Genomic DNA, 9,542 nt, shown 5'->3' on the forward strand with positions numbered 1-9,542 from the left:
AAAAATAATAGTCTCTTTGGACGCAGAAAATGCATTTGATAGGGTAGAATGGCCTTATCTCTTCCTTACTCTTGAAAAGTTTGGTTTCCCCCCTACGTTTGTCTCTTGGATCAAACTGTTATATGCGTCCCTGGTAGCATCTGTATGTACTACCAATTCCCACTCACAGTATTTCCACTTAGAGCAAGGCATGAGACAAGGGTGACCCTTATTTGTTCACTATAGCGATAGAGCCATTGACTGTAGCTTTGAGACACTGTTCTGACTTCAGCGTTATTTGATGTAAGGGTATTGAACATAAGGTCTCGCTGTACGCAGACAACCTCCTGCTTTATGTCTCAAACCCCCTGTCATCATTCCCCCACATTCTCTCCATTTTAGAGAACTTTGGGTTTTTCTCTGGCTACAAACTAAACTTACAGAAAAGCGAGTATTTCCCTATCAACATTCCTTTTAAGCTAAAGTACAGAGGATTTAAATATCTGGGCATAATGGTCGCACGTTCCCTTGATGTTCTCTTTGACTCTAACTTTGTCCACCTCTATGACTCTAAGACTCCCCTTCTATCCCAATATGGGCGTATGCAGAGAGGTCTTGCAGCCAATTCTCTTTAAGCTCTTTGGTATGCTCATCTCTTCCCACAACTGGATGTACCTCTCTTTGTTTTCTTAATCCTGCAGTCACCCATACCTTAAAAATTTGGTCTCCAGAATTCCGGAAACACTTTGGGTTAACAATCGATCTCAGTTTTGAGTCCTATAGTGTCAAACCACTTGTTCATGCCTTCCTATTCTGACTCGACTTTTTGTATATGGTACAAGAAGGGAATTCGACGCTTAAAGGATTTGTTTTCAGACAACTCATTCCTATCTTTCACCGAACTTTCCCAAAGATTTAATCTACTGCAAAGCCACTTTTTCAGGTATCTTCAGATAAGGAGCTTTACTCAAAAACCATTCAGCTCCTTCCCCAGTTTACCTCCATTGTTAATAGTTGATATGTCATTAAATCCAAATAAACATGGCACTATTTCCCATACATATATGTTTTACTGTTAGCTCTATAAATCCTCAGATGCTAGAGCATCTTAACTATAGTTCTCTCTGATGCTGATTGGGAGGGCATTCTTCACCAGGTGCACTCATTGTTCCCTTGTGTAAATTGTTGATACAATTTAAGCTATTCGATAGGCCGAGTTTCACTAATTCCAAATTGGCAAAATTTTTTCCTAATACCAGCTCACCATGCAATAGATGTAAGCAAACACCAGCTACCTTAGCCCATATATTCTGGTCATGCCCTAGACTGGAGTAGTTCTGGGGGAGTATATTTAAGACCTTTAATGACATCTATGGTGTTGTAATTGATCCACATCCTCTACTAGCTCTATTTGGTACACGACCAGAAGGATCATCTCTAACTAAAGATAAATGTCATGTTATCTCCTTCTCCACCCTGCTAGCAAGACGCCTAATTTTTTTAAACTGGAAGGGGGCTAATCCCCCCCCCCCAGATCAGTTTTTTGACACTTGGTTACCTTTTATAACATACCTTGAGGATTTACACACATCTGATTGAAGAGACCCTCGACCTGTTTCTTTATAATACCTCACATGACTTCTGTGCGAAGCTGAACTCCAGCTACTGCCCTAGTTTTAGGGCTAGAAATTTGAGGGTTGAGACTGAACTGGCTTAGGCTCCTCTGGGGTGACTATTTAAAGGGAAGGGGAAAAATAAATAAATAAATAAATAAATAAATAATAATGGAAACATGACTGATCTAGAAATGGTGTTTCAATCATACTATAATGGAGGTAATTACTAACATTATTATTAATACGGTTTGGTACTGTGTGTATATGTATATGCAGGTGTATGTATGTATATGTAGGTGTATGTATACAAATGTATATATGTTTGTGTATGTATGGGTGTGTACATGTGCCAATTTTATTTTCTATTCACCAAGGTATTTCATCTACCTCCTTTTTGTATTTGTACTTGTGTTTATTATTACTGTTTTATCATATTGCTTTGAGTGGAGCAGAGAGAGAAGAACCGGTTTAGGGAGTAGGAAAACCGAACAAAGAGTTGTCTTATGTTAGTTTACACTGTACTATGTTTTCATTGTTAAATATTACAAAATAAAAAATAGAATGTTCAAAAAAAAAGTACACTGAAGTCTTATGTCAGTGTGGGAGAAGGTTTCCCTTTGATTTCTTTAAATGTTGAAGTTTTGTGTGTAAACATACATTTACAGAAATGAGTCCAACTTGTTCCACTCAACACTGACGCCTTCATACAGCAGAAAAACACTGCCAAGCTAGAGATGGTATTAGATGGTATATGTAGACGAAATCGCTCCTGTTGGAACTAAACCTTGTATCTCCATTTTTGCTGTTTTTCTATTTTTGACATGCCTGTTGTTCTTTCCATTGTTTGTACATCTCATGATAAATGGACCAAAAGAAACAGCCCAAAATTACTTGGTAAAAATCTCTGGTTCCATTGACTTCCACTGAAGTAAAGTATGTTTTTTCTTTCTCCTGTAAAGTTACCATGACACTTTGTCCTGACAGCAGAGAAATAGTTTCTGTAGGGTTTAAATCTGGACTCTGAACAGCCAAAAACCATTCATAAAAACAATTATATTTTGGGCTTGGCCCATTTTTTGCCAAGGAGTGTACAATCTGTGTGAAACTGACTGATGGACACTCAGGAAATCACTAAGGGCTGACCATCACGGCAGAAACCCTTCATTCTTCATTAAGTCCACATCAGAGACTCGTGTGAAATGGTGTCAGAGGGTTAATCGGCAAGTCCCACTAACTTTCACTTCTGTCATTATTATGTGATTGTTTTGTATCTACACCAGAAAACTTCCGCATTAGGAACACTAGTTTATCAGAAAAGGCAGTGGTTATTTTTTTCCTCATATGAGATTGTATTTCTGCTTGTTATCATGGCATTGTTATTATGGCAGTCGTGGGCTGGAGGTCAGGGAACCAGCCCTGTGACCAGAAGTTCGCCTATTCGATCCCCAGCGCTGACAGTATGTGACTAAGGTGTCCTTGAGCAAGGCACCTAACCCCCAGCTGCTCCCTGGGTGCCGTGGATAGGGCTGCCCTCCACTCTGGGCAAGGATGCTCACTGCCCCTTAGTGTGTGTGTTCACAAGTGTGTATGTGGTGTTTCACTACACAGGTGGGTTAAATGTGGAGCAATCTTATTGCCTATATTAAATTTTTAAAGTACACATCTCTTTGTTCAGAGTGGTTTTGTGAAACAACTGTTGATTTTTTAAAATAATATTCTCATTAAAATTTAATTCAAAATTAAACACAAACAGTTGTTGTTTGGTTTGGTTGTAGTCAGCGCTGCTTTTCAGTGCTTTTGATAGCAATTAGCTGTAGCAGGTCTTTCAATGGGGAGTCGAGAGGTCTACATTTTTGGAGAGTTTCAGAATGCAGTCTTTAGCCTCCTGAATATGCCCCTCCCCACTTAATTTGCACCCCTGCTTATAAATAAAGCCTAGCATTGTAGTCGGAGATTATTATTTTTAAAAATTATTATTTAAGAAAAATTATTTTCTTGGTGACCTTTCACTTTCAGGATTATCTAACTTGATATCTCAGCAGTTTATTACTAGATATCTTCTTTCATTTTAGCCAGTCTAGATATAAACCAGTGGTGAACTGTGACCACTCTTACAAAAGATGGTTCTTCAAGGGTTCTTTAGTAAAGACAGTAGATTCATACAGAACCCTGAACACTCAAAGAATAATTTTCATGTTTAAATGTTTATTTGCACCATGAAATGGTGCCTCAGATGGATGAATAATGAGCTGTAGATGGTTCTATATAGCACCAAAAAGGGTCTTCTGTTGCAATCATATCAAGTTTGTGACAATAGAAAAACCCTTTTTGGTGCTATTTAGAACCATCTACAGTACATTCTCCATCCATCTGAAGAACCATTTCACTGTGCAGAGAACCATTGCAAAGGGTTCTGTATCGTTTATAAGAGCTGGGCCTTCATATATAATATGCATCATACCATTTATAATATAATAAATGTCAGAAATCAGGCAAAAATAAGTGCAAACCATGTTTGAGCTACATATCAAATATAACTGCAAAACAACAGCCATTTTACAGGAGAGGGGAAAGCGTTCCTCATGTTAAATGTAAATTAATGTAAAGAGATTCATTCATCAGAAAATGTCCACATCTCATACAACATACATACAAATGTCAACATCTTATACAGTCAATAACCGAATATTAAATCAAATAAAGTCAAGTTCAGTCAAATTTCATCAATATTTACTGTCAGCACTTGAGTCTCAGTGCTCATCGTAATGCACAGATCTTATTGGCTGAGTAGCGTCACATGTGATATTTACAGCGCATGTGATTGGTTTGTGTGTCTCTGGCCACTGAATCTACCGTAAAGGCTAAAAAAGTTACACCGATTAAAACAGGACCACCCTATCAAAATTAATTAATTCTCCATAGATTAACTATTACAGGCCCAGGTCCAAAATACTGGGCCTCATTTACCAACGAAATTTCTTCTTAAACCCAATTACGCAGTTTTTATGAAGACTCTGACGTTCACCCGTGTTCTCTTATGTGGGGTTTGTTCTGAGGTAAGAACAGAATCTCCACACACTCAAGAGTTTTTTCTTCACTTCATTTTTAATAGAAGAAATAGAAGAAACTTCTTAAGAATTGCCTTTTTTAGCTATTAGAATAATTCTAGGAAGTGTTATTCATGAAAATATTATGTTCCTAAATGCTTTCTTAACATCATGACAGCCTCACACTTGTCCTAGGCTTTGAGTGTTGACAAGGTAACCATCTAAATTTATCTCGGACGCTGCCCCGGCTGCTCCTGGCCATCTTCCTCCATCACCCCACAGTTACCCTGTTTTCCAATGAGGATTTTTTCTTGTTAGAAGTTTCTTTCTCCATCAGCTCTAGATCTTGTTTGCTAATTCTTTTAGATGCTTGGTTTGATGTTTTTCCTCCTTTTTGCTTATCTGAGTGGATTAAACAAAATAACACATAAATCTTATAAGCTGCTTCTCCTTCTGGGTCACAGGGGGTGCTGGAGCCTACCCCAGCTGTCATTGGGCAAAAGGTAGGATACACCCTGGACAGGTTGGCAGTCCATCGCAGCACAGACAGACAGATAAACACATTCAATTTATCATGTCCAATTGGCCTGACTGCATGAGGAAATGAGTACATGCAAACTCCACACAGAGAGGACCCAGGTCGCCCGGCCAGGGAATCAAACCCAGGCCCACCTTGCTGTGAGGCGACAGTGCTACGCACCATACCAACCATGCTGCCCATGGAAATAACTTTCATAAAATATAATAAAATTCAAGATGTATCTTGGGTCATTTATGGTACATAGTAAAGAAAATCTTAAGAACATTTAGATTATCTAAAGAGAATACTTGAGAACTTAAGTTTTTTTTTCAAGAATTGCATTTAAGAACAATGGGATGCTCCTGTTTTTTCCTAAACCTGTTCTTCATGAAGGTCCTAAGAAGAAGTCTACGTCAGATTCATGACATGTTCTTAAAGCGCAGAACTGTTCTCTCCTTTGTGGTCTTGAGTGTGTGTAGATTCTGTTCTTAACTGAGAACAAACGCCACATAAGAGAACATCTATCAGTCAGAATCTTTATAAAAACTGTGTAAGTGGATTTAAGAAGAAATTTCTTTTTAAGAACGTTTGAAGAACGAGGCCCATTCTTATGAACTTCTAATGCCGGCCTTTTACCAGACGACTTTTCAAGCAATTCCAGTTTCCAATGAGGGTCAATCAGAGTCTTGTTAGAGTCGCGTCACGCTCTCGTCATCGTCGTTTGGTGTGAGGTGGTCAGGACGGCCGTCTTAACTCATCTTGATGCTGAGATAAAATCAGCTGTGTTTAATATTATCGTAAGTTTTAAGTCTTGGCTTATGCAGATAGTGACGTGCGAGGGGGGCAAGAGCAAGCGGCTCTAAAATCTCTGTCAAACAGCAAATCTGCTCCACTTTAATACAATAATCATATTAACTTAAAGTGTAAACTGACTGCACTCTGTGATGGACTGGCGACCTGTCCAGGGTGTATCCTGCCTTTCACCCAATGACAGCTGTAATAGGCCCCAGCACCCCAAAGAGACCCAGAAAGATAAGCGGTTTAGATTATGTGTGTGTGTAAACTGCTTTAATATTTCAGGTTCACTTTGGTTTGTTTTTTATGGTTCAGTTCATAACACCGAATCAACACTGTATGTTGTGTTGGTGTGTAAATCTTTATATGACATTTAAAAAGTTAATTAAGGTTAATTAAAAACATTTTGGGTGATGATGTGTCAGAGTGTACAGCTCTACAGGGAACTGCTCTGAGCCCTAGACCTTTACATGCTCAACCAACATGTCTTCCTACCTGTACCGCTATAGAGTCGAAGGAAAAGTGTTTATCTGCTCCTAAATATCCACCAGGTGCACAATGGGGAATAATCTAGGTGTCTTGTAAGTAGTGACCTTGCATGATTCCCAGTCTTTGCAAAATCAGTCTGTGACTATAAACCCCATGACACTGTCTTTTGTTGTGAGAGGGTGTCAGACTTTAGTCTTTCAGAAGAAGTCTCTTTAAAGTCTTCAAAGTCTTCTAATGTGTAGTCAGCATTAGCATTTGTCTTCAGGACCTTCCCAAGTTTTTTCTTATGAACGCATTCGTGATTCCGACTCCTTATGTACACTTTCTTAAGACGTTTATCAGGAACACATTTGAAAACAAATGGGGAAGATGTTGGAGAGCAAGGCCCAGAGTATGTTTTCACAGCGACACATTCAGCCCAAACATTCTGACTGCCTGATTTTGCCTCCTTCAGCTTTTGTGCCATTCAGAGTGCTCCAGGGGGACTTGGTGCCATAGGATGATGCAAACCAAACAAAGCTCTGCAGTTGCTGTAGGAACATCTGTGGGGTCGGCTTTGATACACAGACCGGCTTCTGCTCGTTATGTCTGGCTTTATTGTAGCCGAGACAATTCGTCTGTTTTACACAGCAGCAGCACATGGGTCATACTGCAGCACTCATTAAACAAGAAACTCTCTCTCTCTCCCTTTCTCTCTCTCTCTCTCACTCTCTCTCTCTCTCTCTCTCTCTCTCTCTCGCCCTCTCTCTCTCACACCCCCTGTTCATTCCTTCCCTGGGCATGTACTGGGAGTTGTACTGTAGCTCAGTGCAGACAACGTAGACAGTGCAGATGAATACACTGTAAAGTCCTTCTGGATTATGTACTATATTGTTCTGTGTTTAAGTCAGTATGATAATATAAATGTGTTCTATAGTTTTATTATTATTATTAGTAGTATTATTATTAGTATTATTATTATTATTTTATTTATGGGAGAATATTCACGGCCCTCACGTCACTGTAATCACTGTACCCTACACACTTAAAAGAGATGGTGTTTCAATGGTTCTTTAGTAAAGAAAATAGTTTAAATAGAACTATGAACACTCAAAGAAACCAAATGAATGGTTTTTCTATTGTAATGATATCAAGCCTGTAACAATAGAAGAACCATTTTTGATGCTATATAGAACCTTTTTTAACAATGTTTTACATGGAATTATATGCAGCATGTTCTCCACCAATCTGAAGAGCCTTTTTAAAGTGTGTAGGCAGGAAAAATTTTGACACGCTGACCCAGACGTCGGCAACCCCAGATGTTAAGAAAAGCCATTTCATCCTTTCAACAAAAGTCAAACCACCTTGGGATCTGCAACATTGTATGTCCATTTTATTGATGTAATGTTTTACAATATTGGCTGTAAATATCTCTCAGTATGTGTTAATATGAGTTAAAAATATAAGGCAAATGAAAACTCAGACTTACTCTACTCTGCTTTAATATTTAGCTCAGCTATAGCTGCTTTTCCCACATCTCTGACAGGAAACTTTTCCTTAAACATAGAAAGTTTCTTGTAAAATGTCTCATAATGTTTGAGTTTTTATGGGGCTTTTTCAGGCAGTATCTCATTTGCCAGCTGCTTGTCTTTTCATGAATGAGAAGCTTTTGGTGGTTGACAGTAGACGTCCGCGCAGGGCTATTTTTTCCATTCCGTTCCCGCCTGCTCCCATAGACAATCGGAATCATTTGTCCTTCTCCCACCCAAAACATTTTGTCCGACTCCTGCCTGCGCAGTTCCATTGAGCAAACTAACCTCAAATATCTGACACAGTCTATTCACACACACATTATCCTCTTCTGAAATAAGACTGTCGGGGTCATCAGGCTCACTGTGAGCAACTTAAGTAAACGAAATTTATTCACTATTTAAACACAGAACCAGAATTAAACCAAAGTTATTGTTGGTGTTTTGCTGGTCAGGCCATCGGACTGAAGGCTCTGTCTCTGTGAGCTACAAGAATCTGCATGTTATTAACGTGTTGATCCGCAGCTTCACAACTGTTTAGAATGACTTTGTTCACTTTAACTGTTTTACTGTCATCATTTTGTTTTTTACAGTACTGTGCAAAAGTCTTAGGCACCAAAGACACATTTTCAAAATCTATTTATTTGTGTAGTTTGTGTTTATTTGCTGAGAAAAGTGTTACTATTTTAATAAACAAAATGTATAGAATATTAATTAATAATGATTATATATCTATATAATTAATAATGATATATATATATATATATATATAAATTAATATTGATTTTCTGGATGTTAGTGTGTTTGTTAAACCATTTTCAAACCTCTCCTCGAAGAAGCCCACTATTATATGTAGTTAAAAAGTTACTGATAAAATATAATTGAATAATTATTGATAAAATGATAAAATATAATTGATGATATTAAGTCTCTGTGGTGGCTGTGAAGGTGTCAAGGAAAAATATGGACCCAAGAAATTTTTGTTACTTTTCATTGTTTTTATGTTTATTTGAATTATGAGTATGACTTTATTCTAATGTATATTGTGATAAACTCACTGCTGAGGTAAATTATTTAAAAATTTGCTTAGATGCCTGAAACGTTCGCAGAGTACTGTATATGATTTAGTGATCGTTCTACTTCATTATGCCTTTTCATTCATTTGCGGGATGTGCTTCAGGGGCTGGTTTCCTGCCCACTCCAACACACACCACTGAAAATTAGTCCTGCGCCGCAAGATATTATAGAATAAAAGTATCAGGAAATCAGCTGAAGTGCTTAGAAATGGAAAGAAGTCTGTCCTTTCATCTCTAATTATCAAAGTTTATCTTAAATCTTTCTTTTCATGGCCTTTTTGTGAGCAACTAGCCAGGCAAGATTGTTCTCTGTGTTGCTTTGGTGACAGTCAGCGTGTCAACCTTCAGTGTTAAAGAGTGAATTAGAAGTGTTTAAGACCATTTATAGTTAAAACTGTGTTGAACAATCAGCAGAGCTTTATCTTACTGCAAAGTTAACCTAAGTGACCCTTATTAGTCAAACAACAGGGAAATTTCACCTCCACATTTAATCCGTCCGTGCAGTGAAACAC

At 38.1% G+C, this 9,542-nt stretch overlaps 1 protein-coding gene across 1 annotated transcript in view; it reads left to right on the plus strand.

Moving 5' to 3' along the window:
- kcnk12 (potassium channel, subfamily K, member 12) overlaps positions 1–9,542 on the plus strand; it is a 60,020-nt gene that overhangs the window by 15,260 nt on the left and 35,218 nt on the right. The gene's annotated exons all lie outside the window — the stretch shown is intronic.

The sequence above is a fragment of the Pygocentrus nattereri genome, chromosome 5 (genome assembly GCF_015220715.1).
Source record: "Pygocentrus nattereri isolate fPygNat1 chromosome 5, fPygNat1.pri, whole genome shotgun sequence".
Taxonomy (NCBI): Eukaryota; Metazoa; Chordata; class Actinopteri; order Characiformes; family Serrasalmidae; genus Pygocentrus; species Pygocentrus nattereri.